Source organism: Podarcis pityusensis (genome assembly GCF_964106645.2).
Source record: "Podarcis pityusensis genome assembly, chromosome: 5".
Classification (NCBI taxonomy): Eukaryota; Metazoa; Chordata; class Lepidosauria; order Squamata; family Lacertidae; genus Podarcis; species Podarcis pityusensis.
Window position 1 is genome coordinate 69,982,898 of NC_138032.1, and position 17,990 is coordinate 70,000,887.

The following is a 17,990-nucleotide window of genomic DNA, read 5'->3' on the forward strand; positions in this document are numbered from 1 at the left end:
CACAACAAACACTCTGTGAGGTGAGTGAGGCTGAGAGACTTCCGAGAAGTGTGACTGGCCCAAGGTCACCCAGCAGCTGCATGTGGAGGAGCGGGGAATCGAACCAAGTTCACCAGATTACGAGTCCACCGCTCTTAACCACTACACCACACTGGCTCTCAAGCACCAGGCAAATCATTCCCAGCAATGTTTGTCAATATCCCTTTTGTCCATCAGCAGGGCCGAAGCTTCCTAAAGTGTTGGGCCAGATGCAGGTGGCACTGTGGTCTAAACCACTGAGCCACTTGGGCTTGCTGATAAGAAGGTCAGTGGTTCGAATCCCCGCGACGGAGTGAGCTCCCGTTGCTCTGTCCCAGCTCCTGCCAACCTAGCAGTTTGAAAGCATACCAGTGCAGGTAGATAAATAGGTACCGCTGTGGCGGGAAGGTAATCAGCATTTCCATGCGCTCTGGTTTCCATCGTGGTGTTCCGTTGCACCAGAAGTGGTTTAGTCATGCTGGCCACATGACCCGGAAAGCTGTCTGTGGACAAACGCCAGCCTGAAAGCGAGATGAGTGCCACAACCTCATAGTCACCTTTGACTGGACTTAACTGCCCAAGGGTCCTTTACCTTTTTTTTAACCTTACCAAGATTCACAAATCATGATACACATGGCAACATCTCCCAGCACGGACTGTGTTCTCTGTGTCTGCCCCTGGAATTTCTGCAACCTGTAATGTGCAGAGACTGGGATGTTCAAAGAGATTCATGCCATGGTTTTCTGGTGGATTGCACAGACTAGGTGATGCTGAATCAGCACCACACATGTCAGAACCATGCTATACATTTAAAGCACATTCACAGTCACAAGAAAAAAACTGAATTTTGGCATGATCCTTCCCCTCTCCCCATTGGTCCACAGTAGGAACAAGCACCCCCTTTAATCCGTGGGATTTGCACTGATTCATGCTTTACACTCCACTCCATAATAACCAGCTACATCAAGCAGCCATTTCATTGGTTTAAAAGAAACTCATTACTTTTCTGACCAAAATGTTACAGATGTAATCATTCCCCCTGATTATGATTATTTTACACACTGCAGGGTGCCAACAATAATAAAAATGTAAACATCACATTATTTTTTCACCTTAATGTAACTTCAAATTAAAAGGAAGAAGAGGCTAAGGCAAGCCATAATATGCCTTGAAGTCTTTCCAAATGCAAAACAAATAAATAAAGTCCTGTGAGATGCCGACAGCATTTTGAGAAGCCCGCTTTGCTTTCTCACTCTGCAGTTTCAATCTGATCCAATTTCTGGGAAGGAAAATACATTTTCCTGAAAAATCTGAAGGGGGGAAAATTAGTAGAGGTTGGCACCAGAAAAATGATAGCGGAACCCTGCTGTTCTGTAGACACTCTTTAAAGAGATTGAAAATAATCAAGGTGACAGTAATTTTGTGAAGTGTCTTTCCAGTTTTGGAATCCAGATTTAAAAGTCTGAACTGGTGGGGGAAATGCAATGGAAGCAAGGATACTGCTAACCCATTCAGTCCCACTGAAGGCTTCCTTCCTTCCTTCCTTCTTTCCTTCCCATCCCCATTCTATTCATAGGGTTTTATGGTATGCAGGGATTTTACAGTGGGCATCCATAGCTTATGACCCACCAAATTGAACACTACCCACCACTAGTCATGTATGCAATCCATCAGTAGCTCAATTAACTTCTTGATTTTACAGCTTCTGATGAAGGTGTAGCCTGGGATGTTTATTAACCGCCTGGGTGCGACCGCTGAACATGTCTGGTGTGGTTGGTGGGTCACATCTTGAGCAGGTCTGCTTTATGAGACTTGGGCTTCATGTTGTTGACTTGGCTGTGCTGGTGAAGGTGGACTTACCCTCCCAAATTTGGGGAGCATGCCAGGTGACCACAAGGAATAAGAACGTAAGAAGAGTACAAGACAAAAGTCTACGTAGTCCAGTGCTATCTTCACAGAACCTAGCCAGATGCCTATGAGAAGCACACAAGTGCAACCACGTTCTCCAAGTGCAGTTCCCTCCCAGCAACTGGTGTTCATACTCCTCTGACAGTGGAGGTGGAACATATTCATCAAAGTTCGTAGCCATTCATAGCCTTTTCCTCCTCGAATTTGTTTAATTCTCTTTTAAAGTTGTGCACGTTGGTGGCCACCACTACGTCTTGAGGGAGCAAATTCCTGACAGGCAACTGTCAGGGATTATTTCTCCCCTGGATAGAGAGAGTATAAGGCTACATCCAGCACCTTTAACAACAGGGATGCGAAGCCTGTGGAACGACAAATGATGCTGAACTTGAACACCCGTCATCCCGGACCATTTCCAAGCTGGCTGTGGGTGATGAGATTTGGAGTCCAGCAACACCTGGAGGGCCACATGGTCCCCACCCTTGCTTTACTGGCAGGGCTTGTTATTTGCTACCTGGAATGAAAGACAAGATGTGACTGCTCAATTCTAGAAACAGAGGCCAACTAGGCTGGTGGCTGAGAATTTTTTTTCAGCACTGGCGATGGGATACCAACCACCACCACACCTCAGGGGAGTTGAGGGGATGGGGCAAGCCAGAGGACACACACAGCTCAGTTACCACCACTTTGAGCTGGCTGCCTCAAATTGCTTAATGGTAGCGCTGGCTGGGGGAGTTGAGTCCATTAGGGTCATATGGGTCACTTCTGCACTGAACTCAGCCTGCCCTCAGCCAGCCGATCTACATCCTTATACTTACAAACAATCTAAGGAGTGGTAATGGCTGCCAGCTTCCTCCTCTTTGAATTCACTGAGGAAAGGAACAAAACCAGAATTCCTTGGCTCTGCCTAACATTTGCTCTTGCGCCACCTACTGTTGGACCTCCCTACCTTCCACCCTACCAATCCCAATGAGCTCCAGACTTCACTGAGGCCCGGTGCTATAGGCTTTCAACCTTGACAAATCTCCACCCAGTCCAGATCTTGGCCTGGTCCAGCACGCACCTAAAAACTCACCTAGGCTTACTTTCCTTTGGCTCAAACAATCCAAATCCACGGTCAAACACAGCTAACAAGAGATGCAACGTCAGCCACAATTTTAACTTTCCAAAAGAGTTTTATCAATCACTGTGACACCGTCGGTCATCTTGCTGCGTAAATCTGCACACACACAAATGCGTCATACCATTGAGCTGGCATTTAGCCATTTACAGCTGGGTTTGTTTGTTTTTACAGGCATCATGCGATATATATTTTTATGTGGAAAATCTGTTTAGGGCCCTGATGGATAAGGCAAGATGAACTCATGTGACACACACCCTGCCCCCATTTTCCTGCAGAGTTTTGTGCTTTGTCGTGAAGAGCGGGAGTTATAGTTTTCCAGAGTATTAGCTATAAAAACGGAGCCTTGTTAAAGTTACAGTCAGAGGGTGCAATAAATGAGTTATTTCAACATATATCAGAGTTCAGGGCTCTTTTTCGTTACTTGGAGGTAGTGCCGTTATGTGGTGGAGAGACTCTGCAGCCCGGGACTTTCAGGACAAGTGCTATCTGTGCTGGAGCCTGGAAGTCACGTGGCCTCTCCTTTAAATAATGTATTCCCCTACAGTTCCAGCTCTTGACTTGTTCAAAGACAGTTTCTTTAAAATTTAATCAGTAGCTTTATCATCGCCTGCAGGAAAAAAGTGCCAGAGCAAAAGTGCTTTCAGAGCAAGGAAACCTGACATCTAATGAAATAGCACCTTTACTCATCTCTCTCTTCCCCACCCCCTCCCCAATCGGCCACATTTTTGTTAATTTCTCCTACAAGTGTGCCTATTAAAAAGAAAAGGTAGGAAGGCTCCGTGCACTGTGGTGACAATCTGAAGCACCATTCAGGTGACCTTGTTAGAGCCACTGCACAGTGACTCAGGTGGGATGCGATCCTTGTAAAGTTAGGCTGCCTGAACAGCTCTGCGTATGGTGCCAAGGACTCACTGAACACAAGTGATGATGGGCAGGCCAGTCTCTTCCTAGTTCTTGTTAGTTTCACACGTGTTCATTCCTAAGGGCCAGTGTGGTGTAATGGATAGAGTGCCAGACTATGACCTGGGAGACCAGGGTTCAAATCCTCACTCAGACATGAAGCCCACTGGGTGACCTTGGGCTTCATGGCTGAATGAGGGCCAGTCAGTATCTCTCGGCCTGACCTTGCTCGCAAGGTTGTTGTGAGGTTAAAATGGAGAGGGAAAGAAATGCACACACAACCTTCAGTTCCTTGGAGGAAAGGCAGGATATAAAGATAATACGTAAACTATTTTGCCTCATCATTATGCCATTATTATTATTATTTTAAATCATGTATTTTACATTTATTAAGGTGCAGACTTTGAGCTTTAATATATTTATATTGCATAAAATTAGCATTTTTGGATACATCTTTTGCCCTAAAATACATTTTCCCCCTCATCAGTGTATTAGTGTATTAGTCCAGAAAGTGTGATTCAGGCTGGTTTGCTTAAAAATGAAGTGCAAATGAAATAGTTGTGCATCACTACCCACTGAGCCAGCACCGTAATCTAAACTGGAAAGCATCTCTCACTTCTTGAAAATATGGCACTTACTCCTCAAGAGGTCCAGGTGGTGCTTGCTGTGATTCAGGATGGGCAAATGGGTCACTTTTGGTTTCTCTCAGTTTCTCTCTCTCTTTTCCAATCTGAAGTTTGGTTCTGCATATTTTCACACCAATGCTGGTTTATTTTATTTATTTTAAAAAGTCCAAATGAAAATGTGCCAGCATTTTAGTGTGCATTTTTTGTACTGTACACCTTTTTTTTGGTATGCTATTTCCCCTAATATATACATTTACCCCAGTTTTGTCAACTTTATTTGGCTCATTCTACTCAGAAGAATATTTTGGTTAGATGAGGAGATACAACAGCAGGAGGAAAAGCTGGAAAAGGGGGGCAAATGTCAAGCACACATATGAAGGAAGAGTTGTTCTTTAAATTGTTGAGCAGGTGGTTCAATTTGATGGTGAACTTCTATGGCCTGTATTCCAGGGACTTGGAATGGATGAACCAGTCTATTTATTTCTCTGTTTATTCATATATTTGTTCCATCCTATTTCTGCAATAATCTACCAAAAAGGGTGGAAAAACATGCACACAAATTGTATTTAAATTGAATTTTTTTTATAGCATGCTATTTAAATAGGTATGTATGTCTTTTATATACACCGCTTCATATTTCAACAGAAATCTCTCAGCAGAAATCTCACAAGTTTACAAACCCACCCAAAAGCATTCAACATAAGAAACGCAATACAAAACCTTTAACTGAAACACAATAAGGTAGAACTACTATGGCCACTGAACGGCGTTTCCGTGCGCTGCTCTGGTTTGCCAGAAGCGGCTTAGTCATGCTGGCCACATGACCTGGAAGCTGTATGCCGGCTCCCTTGGCCAATAAAGTGAGACGAGCGCCACAACCCCAGAGTCGGTCAAAACTGGACCTAATGGTCAGGGGTCCCTTTACCTTACTATGGCCACTATTAATCATGACAATCCCACATGTTATGTAACTTCATTAAATACATTCCTCAAAGCAATGTAACCATATGCAAAACATAACAGTCCAGGGAACATCAACAGGCAACGAAACACCCTAAACATATCATAAATATATTTTTAAAGCAACAAAGTATGATCACCAAAATCACTCATCTGCATATTCACACCACACCGAACCACACGTCCGCACTGCACAAAACTAAGCACGCAACCTCCGAGTATGCAATTGCTCACCAATCTCCTTAACACGCACTACATCACTCCATTCTCTTTCCGGTAAAACACTTCAAAGTTGAAGGAACGAATAAATGCGTTTCAGTGCATGCATTTCTAAATGTGTTTGATCCTAAAATACCCATTTTAAATGCACATTGGCATGTTCTTCTGAATCAAGAGCAGCAACGCACCCTTTGGAGAAGTGTGAAATCCAAAGAATAATTATGTTCCAATCCGCACATTAGTCCAGGAGGCAGAGGTAAGATCCATTTGCAATGGGATGGACATGATTCAGATTTCCCAAGCACCCCTGCATGAGACCTGGGGGAAGAAGGCAAGCGTGTGCGTGCCATGCTGGTGGCAGTAATAGTGGTGGACATCTTCAGAACTACACCCAGCATCTCACCCCTGCGTTATCATATATGAAATGCTACATATCGAGCACTTGCCTTTTGGCTTTCCTTTGCAGTTGCCTGTGTACTTCCACATCACAGCATTTGGCCTATCCCTGCACAGCTGCTGAGAAGATAACTGAAGACTTGTCCTCTGCTGCCTTGTCCAAAGCTAAATCTATTAGGTGCGGCAAGGAAAGCAACAATGCTTGCACTTAGGTACCTGAGCCAGTAGAGGGTGATAGACAGACAGGCAACCTGTTGCTCACTGATCCACTCACTTTTAGTATGCTTGTTGGTAAAGTAGATCACATCCTCTCAGGCTTACTTCCATTCTGCTTCTTCTCCAAGGTCTGTTATGAGCAGGCATCCCCAAACTCAACTCTCCAGCTGTTTTGGGACTACAGTTCCCATCATCTCCGACCACTGGTCCTGTTAGCTAGGGATGATGGGAATTGTAGTCCCAAAACAGCTGGAGGGCCGAGTTTGGGGATGCCTGGTTATGAATATGAGTCAGCTTCTGCTCGTGTTAACTACTTGGCTCCATCTTGACCACATGTAAAACCTATACCCAAGTTTTCTTTATTCTTTCAAACAGCAGTCTCGTTGGACTATTTATTTCTGCACACCATTGCAGTATATTTATCAAAAGCCATCAATATTTTTAAAATTGACTTTTTTTATTGCATTGTTTCGCTGCTTGATTGTTTGCTGTCCTAGGCTCCTTTTGGAGCAAAGGCAGGATAGAATTGTGATTTAAAAAGTGCTGCCTATTCTGGTTGATAGCAGCTCTCCATAGTTTCAGGCATGATTTCAGATGCTGTGGCCGGGTTCCCTTGCCCCTTAATGCTGGTAATGCCATGGATTGGACCTAGTGCCTTCTGCATGCAAGCAGGCGCTGTCCTGTTCAGTGGTGGCCCCTCCTCATTTTTAAAGTTCAGGTGGATTTATTTGGACGTGCATAGATTTGTTGCTAGATGCACCGCAAGCCATTTGCAAGCTCCTCGTTTTGCAGGAAGAGTGGAGAACCTCATCCCTTGCTTTGACTGGGACAAGGCTGAATCTTCTCCTCTTATAAGATTTGCTCACTTCTGGCTGAAGGGCATTCCCAAAAGACAGGTTAATTTTTAGGGGTCGGTTATAGCTGTAATAACATGGAGACACAGAATTGATTACTGTCTCCTCGGCAATTTGTTTTTCGAAAGGATGCTCAAGCGGTGATTTCAGTCACAGAATGATTTGTTTGTCGGCAGAGGGGGGAAAAAACATGGCAGGAACTGTGTGCCAGAGCATGGCAACCCCAGAATGTTAAAGATATCTGCCGATTGCAAAGGACAGTGGAAAACGACATGTCAGAAGGCGGGAGCCACCTCATCAGAACCAAACAGCCTCATCTGTTGGGAATCTATTTTATATTATTACTAGCAAAAGGACTGCTGTGTTGGTGGTGCTGGTGATGATGATACAGTGGTACCTCGGGTTAAGAACTTAATTTGTTCTGGAGGTCCGTTCTTAACCTGAAACTGTTCTTGACCTGAAGCACCACTTTAGCTAATGGGGCCTCCTGCTGCTGCCGCACCGCTGGAGCATGATTTCTGTTCTCATCCTGAAGCAAAGTTCTTAACCCGAGGTAGTATTTCTGGGTTAGCGGAGTCTGTAACCTGAAGTGTCTGTAACCTGAAGCGTATGTAACCCGAGGTACCACTGTATGTGTGTTTTTCTCTATCTGTATTTCAGACCAGGACCTTATAGGAGTGCTGGTGAAACTCAGCGGAAGGCAGACCTAACTGCAGGAAATCAGCACCACGGCCAGTTCCTTGTGGAGCAAATGCCAGAAACTGGACCAGTGTTTCTCAAACGTGGGACTACAGTCGCCATCATCCCTGACCATTCGTCCTGCCAGCTAGGGATAACGGGAGCTATAGTCCAAAAAACAGCTGGAGGCCCAAGTTTGGGAAACACTGGTTTAAGCAATGAGGACAATCTAAGCAGGTCGTCTGCTCAGCCAAGTTTACAATGGAAATCAACACATCATTTCCCTGCTCTTCAAGTTACATACACAACAGAAAATGGAGGTGATGGTGAGCAAAAAGAGAAAGCCTGAGAACAGGACAGGAATTCATTGTTCTTTTGAGCTAATTTGGATTGAAACTGTTGCAGTTCAGAAGAACCATGTTCTAGATGAGCTTCTAGATGAGCCAGGAGGCATTTTCTTCCTCCCTACCACCAAGTCAGCTTCAACCATGCTGGGGGTTGGCTCTAGCAACTGTCTGATGCCAACTTTCTTGCCTCTAGCTCTGCCCACTCTGATGGCAACATCTTAGAAGGGTCACGTGCTCATTTCCAAGGCGCTGGTTCTTGTGGACTGGGGAGCATCCTGCTGCCCTCTGCCAGCTATATAATGCATTCTTCATAAACAGATCAAAGCAGCAGTAGCCAAATACGTAATAGGCTTGAGAGGACAGGAGCATCTTAACCTTCCGTCATAAAGTGAGGAAAATGTTATGTGTTGTATAAGGATCTGCAGTGAATATCCATTCATCCTGTTTTATTTAATGAGATGAAAGCGACCTGCTGTTGACCTGGCACATGGGTGGTGTCGAACTTTTTGCCCTGGCTTGGCTTGAACTGAATCCAGGGATTCTCAAGCTCCCTTTTCTCTGCTGAGCATGTTTTCTCAAGTGAACTGATTCTCACCGCTTCCAAACACAAGAGGCTCCCCACCCCATGCTTTGCATTCACTGAAAAGCAATTCTTTCAAGAGGTATAGGAGAGAGGGTTTGCAAATACCCGAAAGAGTGGTTAGAAATGGGAACACACAAAAACAGAGTTCTGGGAAGGTAAAGCGCATTATGAATTGGCTAGCTGAAACAAATGCTATTATACATGGAAGGGTGAAATATGTGATTGCTCTGAGGAAGGTACCTGAGAGAGCTAGCTGTTTGTTTGTTTTTAATATTGCGGAATCAAGAGCTTGGTTTTCTTTGGAAGGAAGGGGAAAAGGCAGCTCGCAGTGCTTTGATACAATGGCGCCTGCTTTCTTTGGCACAGGCCTACTGATATTTCAATGGAACACCACTTACCTTTCACAAGCCAGCTTTGATTTACCTTTATCTGCTTCCCCGGTGCCATAAAACCATCTGCAATACTGCCCTGACATTTTCGACAGCTCCTCCTCCAGCTGCAGTGCTTTGTCAATTAATCAGTTGGGTTAATTGAAAGTAATTTTTATTATGTGTTTTTACATACAATTAAAAAGAAAAAGAAAGTAAAGAATAAATGAAGAAAAATGAAAACAAAACCATGAAAAACCAAGGACACAACACAAAACACCTAAGGATTTCCCTTCCTCTCCTTCTCTGATATATTTTCTTTTCCCTCTCTTCCAAGTTATCAAGTTCTACTCTTCTTACTACTCCTACTTCCACTTATACTGCTGAATTTATTCAAGTCCTGCTAATCTATTCACTTGTTTATACTGATTTTAAAAACATTTTCCAATCCCTTTTTGTATTCTTCATCATCTTGTTCTCTTATCTTACTGGTCAGACCCACCAGCTCCACATATTCCAACAACTTAAAGTGCCATTCCTTCATGGTCAATACTACACCTTACACCTGTTCTCCATTGTTGTGCAAGTAAAATTCAGGCTGCTGTAGTGGCATACATAATTTTTTTTTTAAAAAAAACATATTGGGGGACTTATGTTGTTACTATTCCCAGAAGAAAAGCTTCTGGTTTCTTGGGAAATGTTCTCTGAAATATTTTTAATTCGTTATGAATCATTTCCCATAATTTCTTGATTACTTTACTCAACCACCACGTGTGGTAAAAGGATTCTTCTACCTCTTTACACTTCAAGCATTTGCCTGTCCCAGCTTTAAACATTTTCAGTAGTCTACTTGGCGTTAAATACCGTCTGTGGATCATTTTCATGTGGCTTTACTTCAATATATAACACACAGTATATTTTAGGTTCATTTCCCATAGCTTCTCCCATAGTGCAAACTCAATATTGTGCCCCACATCCCTTGCCAGATTAATCATATATGATTTCACAGGCTCATCTTTCATTTCCCATTCTAAGGGTTAGAAGATCTAATAAGATTTAATAAATAAGTGAATCTATCATGCCACTTGTCAGGGATGATCTACACTCCAAAGTGGCTCACAACATCAAAAACAAACAATATAATTCATGAACTATTGCAAAGCATAACAAATGAAAATATTCCTGTGAACAGTAGATGAATAACAGCATCACAGCCTCTCAGAAGATCCATGACGAGGGAGAGAGTAGAATTCATCTCCAAAGGGATGCTTCCAGAGTGTTGGTATTTTCAGGTGGGACCCAATCACATACGGACAAATTCAGGTCACACAATTATAGTACATAGGGAGGTCATGTGCAACAACCCTCCCCTCCAAAGAGCCAGCCTTTTTGCAATAAGGAAAGTGACAGGAAATTGGAAAGTGTGGGATGACACTTGCTTTCAAGCATCATCTAACCTCCCTGCAAACAAATCAGAACAAACAAACAATAAACAGGCTTCCTGGAAACACCCTGAGATAGTGCCATCCACCTGCATACTGAAAATAGTTACACTGGAAGAGGAAATCTGCTTGCTGATTAATTGAGATTCTTCCACTTATTTATTAATATTTTTTATCCCACCCTTCCTCCCAAAGGAATACCAAAGCAATACAATTAAGAATAAAGCCAAAAACGCATTTAAAACAACAAAAAAACATGATGGAGATTGCTATGAGATGTGCACATGCCATCTCGGTGGAAAGAGAGGACTTGCGTTCAGCTAAGTTCTTCCACTCCTGCGATGATGTCTGCTTGCACAAGGAAACTTCCTCTTCTCCCTGCGTTGTCCAAATCGGTTCTGGTTTCCCCCACCCCCCCACAGCAGATTCCATGGCTAGGGGGCACGTGGGGCACATAGGGAGAGAAGAGGGAAGGGGAAGTTATTGTTATTTAATGAATTTTTAGTCACTTTCTCTTGCCTAAGGAAACCCAAAGTGACTTGCAACCAACCATCCCTTCACCCACATAAATACATTAAAACTGGGTGAGAAAAAAGTTAGTGTCATGCACTCCCTGTCCCCCAAGTTATGCTGTTTTCTTATTTCAGAAGATATTTCCCTTCTGGATTAAAGTTCCCACTCCTGGACAACATACTACAAGGCATGTAAAAATTGATGGCCCATTACAACAACCCCCAAAGCCACAGCATGATAACACCTTGATTAGGACCAGCCAGAATGTCGCAAAGTCATGTGCAACCTTTGGAGTTTGCTAGAACTTTCCACCAGACTGGATGACAAATGCAACAGAAAGTCTGAAGTTCACCAGAGGCAGTGTGTTAATTAATCAACAGCAACAAATTCTTTAGCCAGCCAACAACGTTGACACAAATAAAAATAAATAACAGTTTGTGACGTTTGCCCGTTCTTTTGGAAATGTCTGTACAGGGGGGCGGGGGGAGAGAGAAAGGGTTAATAGGTAGACCAATAGAAAGCCCAGAGGTGGAGCCTACCTGTTTTTAAAAGGCTTAGCCAGAGGTTTAGACAGTAGGGGAAAGACAGTTGGGGAAACAGCAGTTGGGAAAGCAGTTGGAAGACAGATGGAAACAGACAGACAGTTAGTGCAGTTGGTTCTTGTGTGAGGGGAGGTAGAAGAGTTAGAGACGGGATAAAATAAGACTAAGAGGGTAAAGGGTAACAGCGTTTCGAATGCATTTAAAGTTTATTTGAGTTTGCAATAAACTACAATCTTCGTTGTTAACTTGAGAACCCGACTGAGACTAAGTGATTTACCGGGGAGGACCTGGTTGGTTCTCCCCGGATTAGTGGTGTATGGGTCAATAGTCCGTGAGACGACTGGGGGCTCCGTATGAATGCCACACAGTTGAGAAGGAAAGTGAAGGACTATTCTCAAATATCTACTAGTATATCAGAAGGTGGCTTGTATTTCCCTTGCAGGGAATGAAATGAGCACAGTGGATGATGCACTGAAACTGCTTAGCTAGAGGCCACTGAAAGCCCCTGACAGATCTGTCAGCTGGACATGTCAACTTGTCAATCAAGAGGCTGACCTCACTAAGAACAAGGAGCGAGATACCCCATCCCATCCCACCCTGACTCTTCTTTCAGGTGCAGCCTACAGCCATGAAAACAACCAGCCAGAAACTTGTGAAGAATGGCTGCGATGTTGCAGCAGCAGTGGACACAGCAATTTTCAAGGGTTCTTGCATCCCGAGTCTCGCAGGAGGCAAAAATGTGTATCTAATTTGCTATTTTTTTTTAAAAAAAGCAAAACACAGCCACTGTGGTGCCTGGCAGCTGTGAAAAGGTTAATTTAGAACCTAAAGACATGGCTGGAAGCAGTAATGTGCCCTTGGCATCAGCCGGTGATAGTTTGTTCCAATGAAATTTGATGATGCTTGTAGATTCAGCGATTGAGCATGTTGCTTAATAAACCCTTGGCTCATTGAATCTTAATAAACCATAGCCAGGCTTGGAGGGTGGAGTTCTGCGAGACCTTAGGAGGCTTCCTTTCGCCCACATGTTGACATTTCTCTCAACCCTTATTAATCTCTACTGTCATTTCGCTAGGTTGCCTCTGGACTCTCAGCTGCCCTGATTGTTCCAAGTGCAAGCCTGCTCATTGCCTTTTAGAAAAGTAATAATAATCTGATTTTTGGAATGTCTCTCTCACCCGGTCTTGATAGCCGTTAAAGACATTGATCTGTCAATTACGACTTGTTCCCTTGGGTGCCAGCCCTTTTTGTCCTATAGTGAAGATATGAGTGGTTGAATTATGGATGTATTTACAGGGTTGATGTAAAGATAACAAGATAATATATGGCAAGAGCTTTGAGGACTTAGGGGAAATGCTATATAAATACTATTTTGGCTTCTGGGACCATTCCTTTGCTTTTTAATGGCCAAGGGTGGCTGGTTGATGTTTCTCCAAAGGAAGCTAATTGTTAGAAGATACAAAATACAAAATAAAAAATTCCTTCCAGTAGCACCTTAGAGACCAACTACGTTTGTTATTGGTATGAGCTTTCGTGTGCATGTGTTGGTCTCTAAGGTGCTACTGGAAGGAATTTTCTTTATTTTTTATTTTGTTTCAACTACGGCAGAGCAACACAGCTACCTACCTGTTAGAAGATAGTGCCTTGATATCTAGAGATCTTGTTTGTCATCACAGGAGGCGATCCCAGCTAAGCAAAGTGGTCATAGGAACATAGGTGGCTGTCTACCAGCTCCATCTGGTCTGTTGGCTGAGACCCTACATGTTTGCACTCTGCCTCACTATAGTGATATACGCTCTGGTTATCTCCTGCTTGGACTACCACAATTTTCTCTACATGGGGCTGCCTTTGAAGGTGAATTGGAAACTACAATTAATCCAGAATGTGGCTGCCAGACTGGTGACCTGGAGTGGCCGCCGCGATCATATAACACTGGTCCTAAAAGATCTACATTGGCTCCCAGTACATTTCTGAACACAGTTCGAAGTGTTGGTGTTGACCTCTTAAGCCCTAAACAGCCTCAGCCCTGTATACCCAATCACAGGATTAAGAGTCTCATGCTCTACCGACTGAGCTATAGGAAGCTGCCTTATGCCAAGTCAGGCCATGGGTCCATCTGGCTCAGTATTGTGAACACCAAGTAGCAGTGGGTCTCCAGGCAAGAGTGTTTCTCCACCCCACCTGGAGACACAAGGGATTAAGTGTGCTCCTACCATTGAATTACAGCGTTTCTCATAAGACAATGTAGTTTGTGTGTATATTACGAATGTAACCAAAATAACAGGAACCCTGCTGGATAAGACCAAAGACCCATCTAGTCCAAAGTCTAGTCCAACCCTTTTGGTTGACTGAGTGGAAGGAGGTGAGTCAACCACTGAGGATTGGCTCCTAGGGTCATTCTGGAGAAGGCGTGTAGGAAGAACACAGAAGAGTTGTTCTCTATGCTCCAATGCTAACCACTGAGGAACACTGAAAACACAAGGTACCATTCAGTTTCACAAGAATAGTGTGAGAGTTCTGCCACTTACAAAGGAACTTCGTGGAGAACACAACTTGAGTCACTCCGAAAAGAAGATATTGGAGCACTCCAAATCGTTTGCCTGTGCATCCCTGCACAGAAAATATTAGATCTAGCTGAAAGGCAACACATGGAGATCTGCATCGATTGTTGCATCCTATTACTGCATAATCTTAGACGGTTGAATAATCTTAGAAGGGCGTGTGGCTTTGAGACGGCATGGCTGCGACTGTCATGAAAAGGTCCTGCAGTTCTGCCCGGACACTGAGGTCCAGCGCTGAGGGCCTTCTGGCGGTTCCCTCCCTGTGAGAAGCCAAGTTACAGGGAACCAGGCAGAGGGCCTTCTCGGTAGTGGCACCCGCCCTGTGGAACGCCCTTCCACCAGATGTCAAAGAGAAAAACAACTGCCAGACTTTTAGAAGACATCTGAAGGCAGCCCTGTTTAGGGAAGCTTTTAATGTTTAATGGACTATTGTATTTTAATATTCTGTTGGAAGCCACCCAGAGTGGCTGGGGAAACCCAGCCAGATGGGCGGGGTCTAAATAATAAATTATTATTATTATTACTTCTGAACTTGCCACTACTGTACTGACTGTGTCAAACATGTAGAATGGCACCAGTCTTTCTTTCTGCCAGCTGAACCTTCCCATCAGATGAGGAATGGGGGCAGACAGGCTCCTCCTTATTCACGCCAGCCTCCTCATATCACTGGTCCACTAGTTGCAGGTGTTGTGCTGCAGCTTCACGATCTATAATTGGCTTAAAAAAGAGAGAGAGAACTGGGTCAAGAAAGAAACACAGAAGCTGGCTCACTGAATTATTCTTATGGAGTTGTGAAAGCCTCGCAGTCTAATTCCGATGTAAAACAGAGCAGGTCAAATAGTACTCAGTGAATACATTGGATGAATGATGCTGAGATTTGTCAAATAATTTATCTGAAGGGGAGAGGGAAAAAAAATGTTTGCAACGTCTTAGACTGCATATAAAAACTGATCAAACCTTATTCCTCCGGCGTGTTCCCTGAGGGGAAGAAATAGCAACTTTTCATTGGTTAATTTATTTGGGGATTATTTTTTCCTCTCCAGTACCCAGTGAGAACTAACACATTACAAATTCCTTCCACTAAAGGGGAAGCCTCTCAAAAGCAATGGAAGCATAGAGAGGACTAGGAGCATGGGAAGTGTTTGATTATTAATATTTGCAAACAGGAGAATTGGCCTGCAAAGCAGACAATTCTGAACAATATGCAATGTGACATGTTTTTCTCAAAGTCAGAACTGATTATATAAATCACACCTCCATGCACCAGATGCTTTTTTGGGGGTGGGGTGGGGTGGGTAGGAATATACATTTTTTCCAAAGAGTTTTTTTTTGGGGGGGGCAGCAGTGGGAAGAGCATCCTAATCTCTTGAGCACACTCAAGCACAGGAAACAGTCAACACTCAGACAGAAGGGCCAAAGGTGAGGTTTACATAGAGAAGGCAGGAAATTAACTGTGGCAGTTATCTCACTGGTCCACATTTTGCCACATCATAATCCATTGTAATGTTCGATGCACCTTTCCACCTGGGGGATTACACGCAAGCTCTATTTAAAGCAGGATTAACAAAATGAGATAGTCACTTTAAAATGCTGTTTGAAAAGCAGTGCCATGCCAAACCCCCATCACATAAGCATCCTTACCATCCAAAATGACAAGAGAAAGAAATAGGCACATGCAGGTATGTATGTGTGTGTCGCCGCAAATTCATTTAAATTAAGATTTTAACATTAAAAATATGCAAAGGGTTGGGTAATGAACCGATGGCAAAATTGAGGCCAGTGGCCAAAGAAATGAGGGCAAGGCTCTTCCTTCCACCCCTTGGATTGACCTCCCCAATATAATGCTGTGCACCTTAAGTAAATAGAATATGTTTTGCCCTGGATTCCAGCGGTGCAGTTAGATAATTGCAGATTGAACTTAATCAGCTTATGACGTTTGTGTGTGCGTGCACTTTAGATAGTAATATGAAGGGCCATCGCTCAAGTGGTAGGGCATCTGCTTTGCAGGTTCAATACCCAGCATCTCCATTGTTGGAAACCCTGGAGAGCTTCTGCTGGTGAGTGAAACAAACCGGCTTCAGAAACCATGGTTTGAAGTTGTTTTATTTCTATATTGGGTTCACATGCCAGAGGGATGAGCCAGGTTGCATGCAAAGTAAAACTAAGCTCTGCTAAAGCCTCCCTCCTGGCAAGGTGGGAAGAGGAAGGGTGTGTGTGTGTGAGAGAGAGAACCAAAGACTGACAGCAGTTTCGTTCTATCTGTGTGCATAGCACTAAACCAGAGTGAGGAGCCTTTTCCTTAAGACTCATGGGAAAAGTCTTCTGAGCTGATGGAGGATGGCGCTAGAACCAAAAGTGAAAGGGCTTTGCATCATTGCAAGAGCTCTCCCTCTCTCTCTTTCTCTGTCCTTTACCCACTCTCTGTGCCACCCAGTGCATCTTTCCATTCTGCATGAGCATCCGTGACCTTAGTACATCGCAGTCTAGGTGGGTACATCAACATCATGTTTTGTCTACATTATGAATCGACCAATTAGAATATCAGCCCTACTGATAACAGTTGTGATCTTTGTGAAGAATTATTACAATTGCCACCACCCCCCATATACAAGGCGCTTTACAGAGAAAGTGAGGGCTGCTCCCTGCCCCAAGGGGCTCACAATCTAGAAAACAACACATTGAGCCAACTACTAAATAGCACCAATTGACTCTTTCCTGCTGAGTTCTTCTCATCTTGTTAATATTCTCCCATTTGTTCTGTTAATTAAGGCAGATTGGTTTCTATATTTATTACCTCTAGGTGGCAGCAGGGATCAAACTAAGGTACACTGTTTTCCCCAGCTGGTAAAACTACCCTGTTCTAATTCAGCGATGGAGATTTGGCAGCAATTGACAGAGCTGCTTGTAGAAAAGGTCTGTGGTGGATGTATGGACTGCATCTATAGAATCAGATTGCTCCCAACCATTGCTTTTATTGCACATAGTTTCTGAACAGAATGAGTGGTACCTTTTTCATCACTCAGCTTACATGGGCATCCAGCAGGAATGAAACAATTTTAGACATTTTGCTTCTAACTAACAGAGCCCGCCATATTGCAATGACAAGATGGCATGTTAGATTCATTTTGTTATCCAGACTTGCCACTCAAAAGCATGGCTGCAAATGGATTCACGATATTGATTGTACTGCAGATGGGTTCCAAAACTATATGGATTCCGAGAGCTGTTTTACACATTACATTTTCCTATTTGCAGATAATCCTTGAGTAAGTGGTGGGAGAGAGAAAAGAAACTCTTCAGACATCTGTCATGCTTGGATGCTTGAGCATTGACTTTGTCAATGGGTGGTTTGACTCAGGGAATAAATGAGGAAAGTTAAAAAAGTGTACTGGAGAATCTCCAAACTCCTGATTCCAGTTTCTTCCTCAACCTCTATACAGTGTGTGGAAATTGACTACGTCAGTTCCTGAGGAGCCTGCATTCTTACTGGTTTTATTTCTCAGTGCAACTTTAAAAGAGAAAGGGGGAAATATGCACTCGACTGAAAGGAGCACTTCTGGATTTGGGTAAAGAAAAGGGAGACAATGGGCATGAAGCCGTCAAGCGATTCTAATTGTGAAATGAAATTCACATCTGTGAAAAAATGCATGGGATTGGGCCACACGTCTGCACACTTAACAGGGAAATCCTATGAATGCCTTTTCAGAAATAAGCCTTTAGCTGAATGGTCTTACTGCCC

The 17,990-nt window shown here is 43.6% G+C and overlaps 1 long non-coding RNA gene across 1 annotated transcript; it reads right to left on the reverse strand.

The window, feature by feature from the left end:
• Positions 1-617: 617 nt before the first annotated feature.
• On the reverse strand, positions 618-12,365 carry LOC308476844. Its single transcript, XR_013986129.1, has 4 exons — positions 5,940-12,365; positions 4,585-4,710; positions 2,999-3,653; positions 618-2,437 (listed from the first exon to the last, which is right to left on the reverse strand). It is a non-coding gene; the product is annotated as an uncharacterized lncRNA (long non-coding RNA).
• Between the last annotated feature and the right edge of the window lie 5,625 nt (positions 12,366-17,990).